Source organism: Prinia subflava, chromosome 12, assembly GCF_021018805.1.
Source record: "Prinia subflava isolate CZ2003 ecotype Zambia chromosome 12, Cam_Psub_1.2, whole genome shotgun sequence".
Taxonomy (NCBI): domain Eukaryota; kingdom Metazoa; phylum Chordata; class Aves; order Passeriformes; family Cisticolidae; genus Prinia; species Prinia subflava.
The window spans coordinates 21,682,726-21,695,125 of record NC_086258.1 but is presented as its reverse complement, the minus strand read 5'-3'; the positions used below and the strand labels follow the sequence as shown (position 1 = coordinate 21,695,125).

General features: G+C 52.3%; 1 long non-coding RNA gene across 1 annotated transcript in view; it reads left to right on the top strand.

Moving 5' to 3' along the window:
* LOC134556850 (uncharacterized) overlaps window positions 1–7,236 on the top strand; it is an 8,890-nt gene extending 1,654 nt beyond the window's left edge. Inside the window, exons 2-3 of the long non-coding RNA XR_010081944.1 lie at window positions 1,903–2,625; window positions 3,896–7,236. This is a non-coding gene — a long non-coding RNA (uncharacterized LOC134556850). The remainder of the gene's footprint in view (window positions 1–1,902; window positions 2,626–3,895) is intronic.
* The last annotated feature ends 5,164 nt before the right edge of the window (window positions 7,237–12,400 follow it).

Here is a 12,400-nt window from a genome sequence, read left to right as displayed (position 1 = left end):
CCAAAAAAAAGCACCTTCATGGCTTTTCCTTTCCTTTCCTTTCCTTTCCTTTCCTTTCCTTTCCTTTCCTTTCCTTTCCTTCCTTTCCTTTCCTTTCCTTTCCTTTCCTTTCCTTTCCTTTCCTTTCCTTTCCTTTCCTTTCCTTTCCTTTCCTTTCCTTCCTTCCTTTCCTTTCCTTTCCTTTCCTTTCCTTTCCTCTTCCTCTCCTTTCCTCTCCTTTCCTCTCCTCTCCTCTCCTCTCCTCTCCTCTCCTCTCCTCTCCTCTCCTCTCCTCTCCTCTCCTCTCCTCTCCTCTCCTCTCCTCTCCTCTCCTCTCCTCTCCTCTCCTCTCCTCTCCTCTCCTCTCCTCTCCTCTCCTCTCCTCTCCTCTCCTCTCCTCTCCTCTCCTCTCCTCTCCTCTCCTCTCCTCTCCTCTCCTCTCCTCTCCTCTCCTCTCCTCTCCTCTCCTCTCCTCTCCTCTCCTCTCCTCTCCTCTCCTCTCCTCTCCTCTCTCTCCTCTCCTCTCCTCTCCTCTCCTCTCCTCTCCTCTCCTCTCCTCTCCTCTCCTCTCCTCTCTCTCCTCTCCTCCCCTCCCCTCCCCTCCCCTCCCCTCCCCTCCCCTCCCCTCCCCTCCCCTCCCCTCCCCTCCCCTCCCCTCCCCTCCCCTCCCCTCTCCCCTCTCCCCTCTCCCCTCTCCCCTCTCCCCTCTCTCCCCTCTCCCCCCTCTCCCCCCTCTCCCCTCTCCCCCCTCTCCCCTCTCCCCCCTCTCCCCCCTCTCCCCTCTCCCCTCTCTCCCTCTCTCCCCTCTCTCCCCTCTCTCCCCTCTCCCCCCTCTCCCCCCTCTCCCCTCTCTCCCCTCTCTCCCCTCTCTCCCCTCTCTCCCCTCTCCCCTCTCTCCCCTCTCCCCTCCTTTCCCCCCCTTTCCCTTCTTCTTTTTCCCTTCTCCCCCTTTTCCCCCCATTTCCTCTTCCTTTGCCCCCTCCCTTTGCCTTCATCTTATTTTCCTTTCATTTTTCCCTTCCCTCTCTTCTTCCCTGCATTCCCTGTCCTGTCTCAGCTGGCATGGCTGCCCTGAAATCCCCAGATTTCACACACATCCCTGCTCCCTGCAATCCTTTCTGTCAGCAAGGCTGATGGACGTGTGCAAATAAGGGAGGGCTGAAAAATTGCCTTGACTGCGTGGCACAGATTTTCTCAGGAGCTGGGATGCAAAGTGGCCTCTGGAAATACAGGGCAGACAATGGATGGGAGAGGGACGGGGTGGGACACCTAATTCAGGGAAGAGGAGGGGGATAGGGAAATGTAGCACCAGTGTGGGAACAAAGCCAAGGACTCTTCATTCCCTTCGCGTTTAGCTCCATTTCCATGCAGGGAAGAGATCAGAATCCCTAGAAAGGACCCTTCCGTCTTCCTGGAGGGTCTGGGCTGCCCTGTGGCCTCTGGGGAGAGACTCAGCTCCTTCCAAGGGGTCCATTCCTTGCTCAAAGCAAGATTTGTTCCCTGTGCTTCTCCAGTGACTGCAGGGGGAGCCCTGGCACCAAAATGAGGCTGGGCAGCTCTACGTCAGGGCGAAAAAAATGCCCGTTCTGTTGGGAAAACGGGAATCAAGCCCCAAAGGGGGGATTTCGAAATCCAAGGGTACAGTCACTGTCGGCTATCCGGAGTGGAGCTGCTCCCAACACAAAACTGGGCACGTTTTTCAGTTTGCTCGGAAAATAAACTCAGAACACATTCAGTTCAGCCCAGCTTAAATTTTCAAGCTCCGGGGAGGGGGTGTGGAAGGGTGGGGGGAGCAACAGGCCTCGTGTTATTCATATTCCAAGATCCCACAGCCAGAGGGGTGGTTTAGGAGGAAAATCTAGTGGGAGCAGCCCCTCTCCAGGATTTCTGATTCCCAAGGAAGATCTGTCATTTTGGTGACAGGTCCGTGTGCCATCCCAGTGCATCCCAATCGATGAGAACCTGGACTAAAGCTCCAAGAAGCAGCAAGCCCAGCTTGTGTTTAAGATCCCAGCTGGTTTCCATCAGCAGAGTTTATTCATCTTGGGCTGAGCAGAGAGATGCAGAAAAAGCAAGTGAAGCTGCAGAAATCAGTTTGGTTCCTGAATGAAGCTGTATTTTAATGAAGAAACAAATCTAATGCTGAAAAACACCAAGTGAGAAGTGTTTCTGTCACAAACTTTCATGCTGAGAAGCTTCTGTTTCCTTCAGACCACTTCTTTCTTGAGAAAAACAAGACTTCTGAAAATAAGCACCAGCTTTGGAGGGCTTTTCCATACTGGATCAGCTCCCCTGTGGAAGCTGTGCCTTCCTCAAACGCTTCCTGAGTACTCCTTTGGGAAGGACAAGGTAAAGGTGGTGAACTCAGTCCTAAAAATTTCCTGCTGGCTTTAAAACCCTGCCTGACTTCTGCAGCAGTCAGGATATAAACACTTCCCTGGAGAAATGCGTCTCATGTGATCCTGAGGCTCAGAACAGCTCCAGAGCCAGGAAACAGCTGAGAAGTGACTCTGGATCCATCCAGAATGGAACTTCCCAGATCAAACCATCACAGGAGAAACATCAGCCTTTGAGAACAGAAGTCTGAGATTTTTTCCTTCCTTCTCTGCAGCAACAAAATCTCAAAGGTCACCTTGCAGCAAACTGGTGAGACATAGATGGCTCAAGGTGATAATTTGGGGATAAAATTGGCTGGAAGGCTAAATTTAAAGGATTGCAATCCCTCTTACACAGCCCAGCTTGTGACTGCCTCCCTGCAGTGTCCCTTGGGCTGATCCTGGTGTCAGCACTGCTCTAGGTGTCCATGAAGAACTGGGATCAGGGGTGGGGAGCAGGGGATGGAGAGCAGAGGGTGGAGAGCAGAGGATGGAGAGCAGAGGATGGAGAGCAGAGGGTGGAGAGCTGGGGATGGAGAAGCAGAGAGTGAGGAGCAGAGGATGGAGAGCAGGGATGGAGAGCATGGGATGGAGAGCCTGGATGAAAGCAGGCTGGGGGAGCTCTCAGTCCCCTGGGAGGGGCAGGGCTGCCCTCCAGATGAACCTCAGGAACTCCAACCAGGCACATTCCAAGCTCAGTGCTGGGCTGTGGCACCCAGGGTGTCACCAGCAGGGAAAGGGGAATGATTATTCCCCTTTATTGACAGCTGAGACATCTGGGAACTTTTGTCCAGCTTTTGATTCCCAGAAGTAGACCTGGATATTGTGTTGCAAATCCAGCCAAGAGAGCCAGGATGGCTGGAGCATCTGATGTGGACAGGAATGGGACTTGTTTGGTCTTGGGAGGAGAAGGCTTCAGCCTGGGAGAGGAATGTTCTTGCTGTGTTCAACTCCAGGGGAAAGATGTAGGGAAGGGAGCCCACTTCTCCCTTTGGAAGTGCCTGGAGTTTGGCTAAAAGGCAGCAGGAAACACTAATTATAAATGAAGAAAAATATTTTAAGCCTGAGAGTGTTCAGACCCTGTGACAGGAGCCCGGAATGGCTGTGAGATCTTCATTCCTGAGGAATTGTAGAGTCCTAGAATCCCAGAATAGTTTGGGTTGGAAGGGACCTCAGGGATCATTTCATTCCAACCCCTTCCACTGTCCCAGGCTGCTCCAAGCCCCAGTGTCCAGCCTGGCCTTGGGCACTGCCAGGGATCCAGGGGCAGCCACAGCTGCTTTTGGGCACCCTGTGCCAGGGCCTGCCCACCCTCCTAGGGAAAAATTCCTTCCTGATATTTAATCTAAATCCACTCTCTTTCAGGTTAAAACCACTGCCCCTTGTCCTGTCACTGCAGGCCCTTGTCCAAAGTCCCTCTCCAGCTCTCTGCAAGTCCCTTTAAATACAGGGAGGGGCTCTGAGATATTCAAAGCTCCACTGTGCAAGGCCGTGAGCAAACGGCTCCAACTCACAAATCTGTCCAATCTCCGTAATTTTAGGTTTTGATGATTCTCATCCTGCAAGCATCCAGCAGAGTGCAAACATCTAGAGGAACAGAAGGGGTTTCTGTCTGGCTGCATGAACTGTTTATCAGTCAGGTGGGTACCCTGTCCTTCACAGAGATGATATTCAGAGCAGATATCTTGAGGGAACCTTGCAGAGAAGAAGATGCACCTGACACACCAAGGTGAGGCTTTGGATGACTTATTGTCATAGCCTGGCAGATGCAAAACAGCTTCTTCAAGGCAATAGATTTGAATTGAAAATATTTTTGGATGAGAAAGAGCTGTTACTCCTATGGAGGAGTTGGACTAAGTAAAACAAATGTACTTTTCTGGAAAGAAAACACCTTCAGAATCACCATTGAAAACTCTCAGTGCTCTCTGAATCTCATCCCCTGGAGATGAAATAAATCCCAGGGTCCAACAAATGGCACTTTTCCCCTTGTTCTCAGCTGGCCTCAGGATGGGCTGCAGGGGGCTGGGTGAGGTTTTTGTGCTGCTCCCCCCAGCAGGGCAGGACGGCTGCTGGAAGGATGCAAAGCCCCCATCCTGCTGCCCAGTGTCCCACAGGGATGCTGCTAAAGGAGCTGAACTAAATGTTAATCTGTGTCTCACCCAGGCCTGGCCTTTCTTTGATCCTCACACCCAGCAGGGCTGCGTCCCTGCAGTGGGCCAGGCCCTGCTGTCCTACTTCAGCAGCTCTGGAAAAGGTCTGCAGGAATTCCTGGTGTTCTGCCCTTCACCCCTAAATCCCTCTCTCCTCTCCTGCTGTGCTCCATCCCCTGGGGACAGGGATTTGTCCCTGTGCTCTGTGCAGACAGCTCTGTCTGCACACAGGGCCGTTGTTATAAATACATATTATAAAGTTGGCTTTTTGTAAATATTAAGATGAATTAAAAATTAAGATGAACATAAATAATGTTAAAATAATTTTGCTGTAAGGATATAATTTTTAGGGTTTTTTTTTTTTTGCTTAAACACAGTAGTGGGATAGTTAATATATACTTATGCTTGTAATTGAATTGTCTGTTTAGTTAGAATAACATTTAGTGAACATATAATAAGGACCTTGCTGCTAATAATGCTAATCATTAGCATTTGCCATCTGAAGAAAGTACAGACTAAGGCCTAAACTAAAAGTGATAAAGAGAATGGACTGAAACCACAGCCAAGAAACACACATGCTTTAAAAAGGCAGACCCAAGGAGGGGCCATGTTAAACAGTTCCTGGAATATAGAAATTAGTTTGTGGAAAAGTATGAATATGCATAATGTTTACGAATATGCAACAGGTTGATGTAATAGAAAAGGTATTAAAGAATGTGTCCAAAGATAGTAGGTGTGTTCTTGGCTGAATGCCAAGCACAGTCTGTTTAACCCTTTGCTGTCTGCCTGAAAAAGGGAATTTTCTCATCTGGGAGGCAGCTTCAGGCTCTGAAGCACAAGGTGTAAATTCAGTCCTGGGGGGCCTAAAAGCACCCACATAATCTGCCTTGGCTGGAATTGGCTCTTGAGTCAGAGAGGGGCAGAGCCCAGCAAGCTGGGACATGGAATGCTGGGCAAGGAGGGGCCAGAGCTGGGTCCACTTCCCTGATTTGTCCCTCCCTACCAAAACTCCCTGTCACTGAGGAAGAACCTGATGTCTTCAGATGCTGGCATTCCTGCCAGCATTAATTTTCTAGCTGGCAGAGGCACCCAATGACAGAAGCTTTTGCCAGGAGCAGTGGAGAGCAATTTCTGGGGTGGTTGATCTCCTATTGCAGGCAGCACCACGGTCACAGGTGGTGGAAAAAGCAATTACACTGCAAACCTCACAGCAAACCCCACAGCTGGGGTGGAGTCCGAGCCCCTGGCACTGCCCAGGCAGGCACAGAGCTGCTTTGGTGGCCGTGGTGACAAGATACTGCTCCCAGCCCTGCAGCACAGTCAATCACCCCAGCCTGGGGCAGGCTCCTTCGGAAGGATCCAGCTGCTCCCATGGCCTGTAGGAGTCTGGAATTCTGCACTGGGCTGGATCTAGGAAGACTTTTCCCTGTGCACAACCCCTCTCTCTGCTTCCTGGTGCCTTTATGGCGAGGCTGCTGCTGCTGTCAAGTGACAGAGCCGGGGGATTTGCCTGGGGATGCTCCTCTGGGGCTGGAAAGGGCAGGGGAGGGCAGGAGGTGGGGCAGGAGAGCGGCGATCAGAGCCCAGCCTGCAGCCCTGGGCTGTGATCTGTGCTGTCACAAACCCCGGGTGCTTCTGATGCCTTGGGAAGGCTGAGCTGGAACAGAGACTGGACAGAGCTGTAAAATAGAGATTTATTGAAAGGTCTCCAGGATCCACCGTGGGTAGGACAGGGCCTGGCCAGGGTTACACCCAAGGTAGACCCAAAATGGTCACAAAATGCACAGCCGGTCATGAGGTCTCACACTTTGATAAGTTTTGGTCCATTTGCATATTGGTTTGATTGTCCAACTACAGCTCCAGGTGATGCAGTCCCATCCTTCTTGTTCCTCCCTCCAGCCACCCTTGTTTGTGCTTTTGGGCTGAACACTTGTCCCAGCTGTCCTTGGTGTGCAGCAGGAAAAGGATTTGTTTTGTGTCCCTGCTGTGTGCAGAGCTGAGTGACCCTGAGTGTGAGCTCAGAGCTGCACCCCTGGGCAGCACAGAGTCTGAAAAGCATGAATGCTAAAGTTTAAGGCATCACTTCTGGCTGCCCATTTTATGCACGAGCATCTCAACTCTGTGCCATGGTGAGGGCTGGTGACAGCTTTGTTCCCAACAACAGCCCTGGAGGGATGGGTTCAGCTCTCAAGTGTTATAAATACAGATTATATTGTTTGCTTTCTGCAAATATTAAGATGAATGCTATATGTATAATGTTAAAATAACTTTGCTTTTATTTCTGCTATTAACCAAAACTTAGCCATAGTAGTAGTAGTAGCTAATATAATTATGAGTGAACTGTTTGGTCGAGATAACCTCCAGTGAACATGTGATGAAGACCCTGTTATTGATATGCCAACTTTTAGCATCTGCCATCTGAAGAAAATATAGAACAAAACCCAAACTCAAGGTAATAATAAAACCACAGCCAAGAAACATACATACTCTGAAAACACGGACCCAAGGAGGGGCCATACTAAACAGTTCTTTAAAAGATAGAAATATGCATAATAGTCTATGTATATGCAACAGGCTGATGTAATAGAAAAAGTATTTAAGGAATTTCTCCAAAATAGTTGTGTGCTCCTGGCTGAATGCCAAGGACCCGGCTGTTTTAACCCTGTGCTTTATTTCTGTCTCCTATTGTCTTGTTATTAAAGTTTTAAATGTTACCAAAAAAATAAACCTCATTTTTCACACAAGAGAGAAGGGGATTTCACTCCTGATGTTGTGTAGACCAAGTCAGGACCTTGTTTAAGTTCATCCCTGCTGGGACCTGACTACCAAAGACGTTTCCAGGGTGGGAAGGAGCACTGGAATTTGCTCTCAAGTCAGAGAGGGGCAGAGCCCAACAAGCTGGAGCACGCAGCCAGGCAAGCATCACCTGAAACTCCCCTGCTCTGTGTCCCACATGCAGAGGTCACTTAAATCTGAGTCTGGGACTTAGTGAAGCTCTGGAGGAGCCTCTTCCAGTCTCACCTGTCCCCTTGTGTGAGGACTCAGGGAATGCAGGTGGAAATGCCAAACCCTGTCAAAGCACGAAGCTCCCATAAGATAAATCACCACAGCAGGAACTACAGATAAGCACAGATGGCAAAAAGGAAAATGTTGATTCCACACCTAAACAGGGGTGTAGGTTTGGAATTAGCACACAGGACAAAACTCCCATGTGCAGGCTGGGAAAGGAAAGCACTGCTCACCCCTGCCAGCCCAGGCTGCAGGAATAAAACTGGGTACCTGGAAATGGGCCTGTGCAAAGGTGGCACCTCCAGAAGGAAAACCTGGGGGTCCCCAGGAAGAGCAGGGTGAAGAAGGACCAGCTGTGGGATCCATGGGGTAGTGATAGCTTCTGCTTCATCTCTCTCACTGTCTGTCTTTCCCCTCTCTCCTCTCTTCCTATTTCTTTCTATGCTTTGCCTCCCATTTGCTCTTAAAATCCCTTCTATTGACTTTGGCACATGGTTTCCTTTGCACCTGAACCTGGGCAGAGGCACCTCTTAGAATAAAACACTAACTTTGCTCCTTCACCTCCTCCCATCCCCGTCACTGTCTCTGTCCCTGTCACTGTCCCTGTCCCTGTCCCTCTGCTGCCTGCTCAGGCTCCCCATGGTCTTGTGACCCAAATGCTCAGGCCGCTGACCTCCTTTTTCTCTTCTTGCTGCCCAGTTTGATATTAGCTCCTGGCCAAGGAGAAAATAGGGCAGTTTCCTTGGCTGACCTCAGAGCTAGGCCATCCATACAGAAGAACTTCTCTGCAATGTCCCAAACCTCCAAGAAATGGGATGTGAGCAGCGGGAGAGGTGGAGACAGCTTCTGGAATTTGTCCTAGTCTCCTGGCTGCTCTCAGTGCATTTCTGCCCATTAGTCTGTTCAGGGGAAAAGCAGGGGGTGAAATAATTCTGCATTTGGGGCAGTGACCAGTGTCACTCCTGGTGGCCAGCAGGAGCATGTGGCAACTCTGGTGTCTCTGAAGGCCAGCTGGGGAGGGAGCAGGCTGAGGGAGGGGATGCTCCCCCTCTTGTGAGCACTCATGAGGTCACATCTGAGATGCTGTGCCTGCTCTGGGGGCTGTGCTGAGGGACAGGCATGGGGAGCTGAGATGGTGGGGAGAACAGAAGGCTGAGAGAGGCTCCTGCTGTTCCTGAGGGAGGCTCTGGGGTGGGTGCAGCTGGCTTCTGATGGACATGAGGCAGCAGACACAGCCAGCAGGAATGTACTAAATGTACTCTCACTAAATGTAGCAGAAAATTAAAATTTCAAAACAAGAGACACCCAGCCTTGAATAAAGGTGTGATCTCCATCCTTGGATGCTTGAAACTCCAGACTTTGAGCAACCTCCTCTATCTTTGCTGGCATCCCTTCCTGAGCAGGGCTTGGACTGGAAACCCCTGGCTGTCTATCCTGGCATGAATTATTCCATGAATCTGGAATTTTAAGACTTTCCAGGAATAAGAATGATCCTAGAGATCTGATCCCAGCAGACGTGAGGCCACTGACCAAAAAGGAATTTCTTCCTTGGTCTCCTGTTCCAGCTTTGTACTTAATTTGCACCTTGGCTGCAGGAGATGAAAAAGAACTGATTCATCCATAGAGGAAATTCAATTAAGCAGCAGCCCCAGACTCGTGAATATTTAAAGGGCTGGAAATGTGCTGTGAAGGGCACTGGTTGGGCAGCTGTGCAGAAAATTCCTTGTAAGTCTTTAATAAAACTTTATGAGGCAAAGAGCACCAGAGAAGCAAGGAGGGAGAGCTGCTCTCCTGCAGGAGACAGAGCACAGCCTGGGACACACCTGGGGCTGGGACAGAGGTCCCTGGGCACTCCTCGAGCTGCACCATGTGCTCAGCAGCACAGGGAGGTGAGTGCAGGCATTTCAGCAAGAACAGATTCCTGTAGAGGAATTCCTGTGCAGAGCAGGGATCTCACAGCTCCCGGCTGCTGCTCCCCAGCTGGGTCTGGATTTTTGGAATTTTTGTGCTGTAATTGAGGAAACACTTCATGCTGTGTAAGGGCAGGGGACAGAACAGAGTCCAGACTGGAGCATGGTGGTTTGTGAGCTCTAAAGCAGCTCCTCATCAGCAGAATAGAAAACACCTCAGCCTTTAGCCCCCCGCTCTGCTAGACATGATGCCTTATCAGGTTACCTGGAAGAGAGGCTGGGCAGGGATAAAGGAATAAGATAGGGATTTATTGAAACCCCTTCAAAGGATACACCTTGGGCAGTACAAGAGCCTGACCATGGCTCAACCCAAGACGTAAAAAGGGTTTTCAAAATCTTATAGGTTTTGGTCCATTTCCATATTGGGGTTAAATGTAGAGTTATAGCTTCAGATTATGCAGTCCCACACTCCCAGTTTGCTCTCCTCAATTTGCTGCTGTTTGCAGTTTCTGGGCCTGAAGCTGCAGCAGGGTCCTGGGTTCTGAGAGTGGAAAAAGACTGTATTGTCAGGCACCCCTTCCAGAAGCCATCAACATCCTCTGGCATATCCAGTGTCTGCTGAACACATGGCCCAGGTCACAAGCTGAGGCTCTGCTCATACGACCATTCTGCTCTGGTCTTGTTGAAGGCCATTCCCTACCAATGCAGGCCCTCTCTTGTTCCTGGATCAAGCCTTGTGGAGCCGTGCGAACAAGTGTGTTCCATGCCCTTGGTGCAGCAGCAAGTGGCAGGAGATGTCTGCTTCCAGCACTTGTCTTGGCTGTTCCTTCACGCTGCTGGCACCATCATCAGAGACACACAGCAGGTTCTCTCATGCCAGAGTTCTCCCCATCTTCTGCACCTGCCCACCTTCCTGCCACCTTTGCCAGGGAAGATCGCTGCTCGTGCCTGTCCATTCCCTTGCCCCGCAGGCACCCGCTTGTGCTTGGTCATGAGCTGCTGGCCACAGCCAGCCTGGCAGCAGCCACAGCACTGGGCATCAGACACCGGGCTGATGTTTCTGTGCAGAAAGCAAGAAAAACAGGCAGAAGAACAGAAGGAAACTTGTATCAGAAGGAAAACGTGGAACAGAAGGAAACACTGTCTCTGTAGGAATCTCCTTGTCCTGTGGAAGTCAAGAGTGGCTGGTGGGTTTGCGCTGCAGATGAGCAGTGCCACACCAAAATCCTTCCAGGAAGGAGCAACATGTGACAGACACCGAGTGTTGCCACCAATTGCTGCAGGTGCTCGTGCAGAAAGGAGCACAGGCCCGAGTGCACCAAGTTGGCTTTGGCTGCCGTGTGGCAGAGAAGTCCCCAGGGGCACAGGTGTGTGTGGCAGGACAGGGGCACCAGCACTGGCAGGGCTTGGGGGGTGGCAGCTCTGCTTTGGCAGGGACTCTGCCACGCCTCTTGATGTCCGTGCTCCCTGGCCCCAGGGCTCAGAGCAGCATTGGTGCCCTGGGGCACACGCCCTCGTGTCTGTGTCACAGCCCTGTGTGTATGAGGGCCACCCACCCCCGGCACGTGGCCCAAAGAGGCCATGGCAGCATCTCTGGAAGGTCCTTGTGCCCTTCCTGCTGCAGCTGCACCAGCAGCCCTGGGGGCTCCTTCTGCTGCCCTGAGCAGGCAGGGCAGAGGAGCATGTGCTTTGTTGTTCGAGCCATTCCTAAAGTTGCCATTGGCCTGTCTTTGACACTTGGGGAAGTGTCTTCTAAGCAAGCTGGGGCACACTGTGTGGGCTGGGGCTGCCCCTAGCACACGTGCAGGTGTGCCCTAGGGCTCTTTGTGACACAGTACACCATGGCCACCCGTGAGTGTCAGCTGCTGCAGCTCAGGCCTTGTGTGCCACCGCAGTAAGGATGGCAGCAATGCTGCTGCCTTGGGCCACACAAGTGTGGAAGGTGAGTCTGCCTTCAAGCACAGCCATTGAAGACACTCAGGGGGACAGGCTGCAGCCAAAGCTGCCAAACGTTGCTGTGAGGCTGGCAAGTGCCGAGAAAGCCATGGTGACCGCTTTTTCTGACACCTTCTGCCAACCTGTGTAAAATGGTGCCCATAGCATGCCCTCTTTTGGCATCATCTCAGCTGGTGTGGATGCCTTGCTGAGGAGGCACAGCCTTCAGGCTCCCGTTGTTGCCATGCACACTCTGGTGCTTTTTCTCTGGTGTGCAGAGCCACGTGGACAGCAGCGACTCGGCAGGCCAGCTCAGTGAGACGTTGCCCTTGCCATGGTGGCAGCAGCTGTGTGGGCCCTGAGCTCTGTGCCAGGGGCCTCTGGGCCAAACAGCACCAGGGCCTGGGAAGCTGTGGGGAGCCCGGCTGAGCAGCAGCCCTGCCTCTGCCCACTGGCCCTGGCCAGCAGCAGCCAGTGGCCGTGCCCCAGCAGGGCCTGCTTGCCCTCCCTGTCCCTAGCCAAAGCAGCCTGGGCAACTCGGGGATGTCCCCACCGTCCCGCTGAGGCTCAGCCTCCAGGCCTTCTGCCGCAGGCATGAGAGCTGCGTCGGGGAAGCGCCAGAGCAGCCGTGTGGCAGAAAGAATGTGGCAGTCTGGGGGCTGTTCATGGCTTCTGCCACCCAATTGCTCAGGCCTTCCCACCAGCCCATCCAAGTACAGTCCTCCTGTCCCGGCATAGGCTCCCGCAACTCAGCACCACGTGCATCCCCCTCGCGCCTTCCCACTGCCTCCTCCTGTCAGCCCTCGGCAGCCCCGCATCCCCTCGTGGCCTCCCTCCGTCCTGTCCCCTCCAGGCCTCCCCCAGGCCTGCCTGGCTGCTGAACGAGCTCCAGAGGAGCCCGATCAAGAGGCAGCCAAGAGCCCTCAGCAATCCAGCCAGCAACACACGGCCACGACACAGATGGCGCTTCCAGGCTGGCACAGGGCTGGTGGCCATCTGCAGGGACCCCTCTCAGGGATCCCTGCTGCAGGGTCGGCCTCTG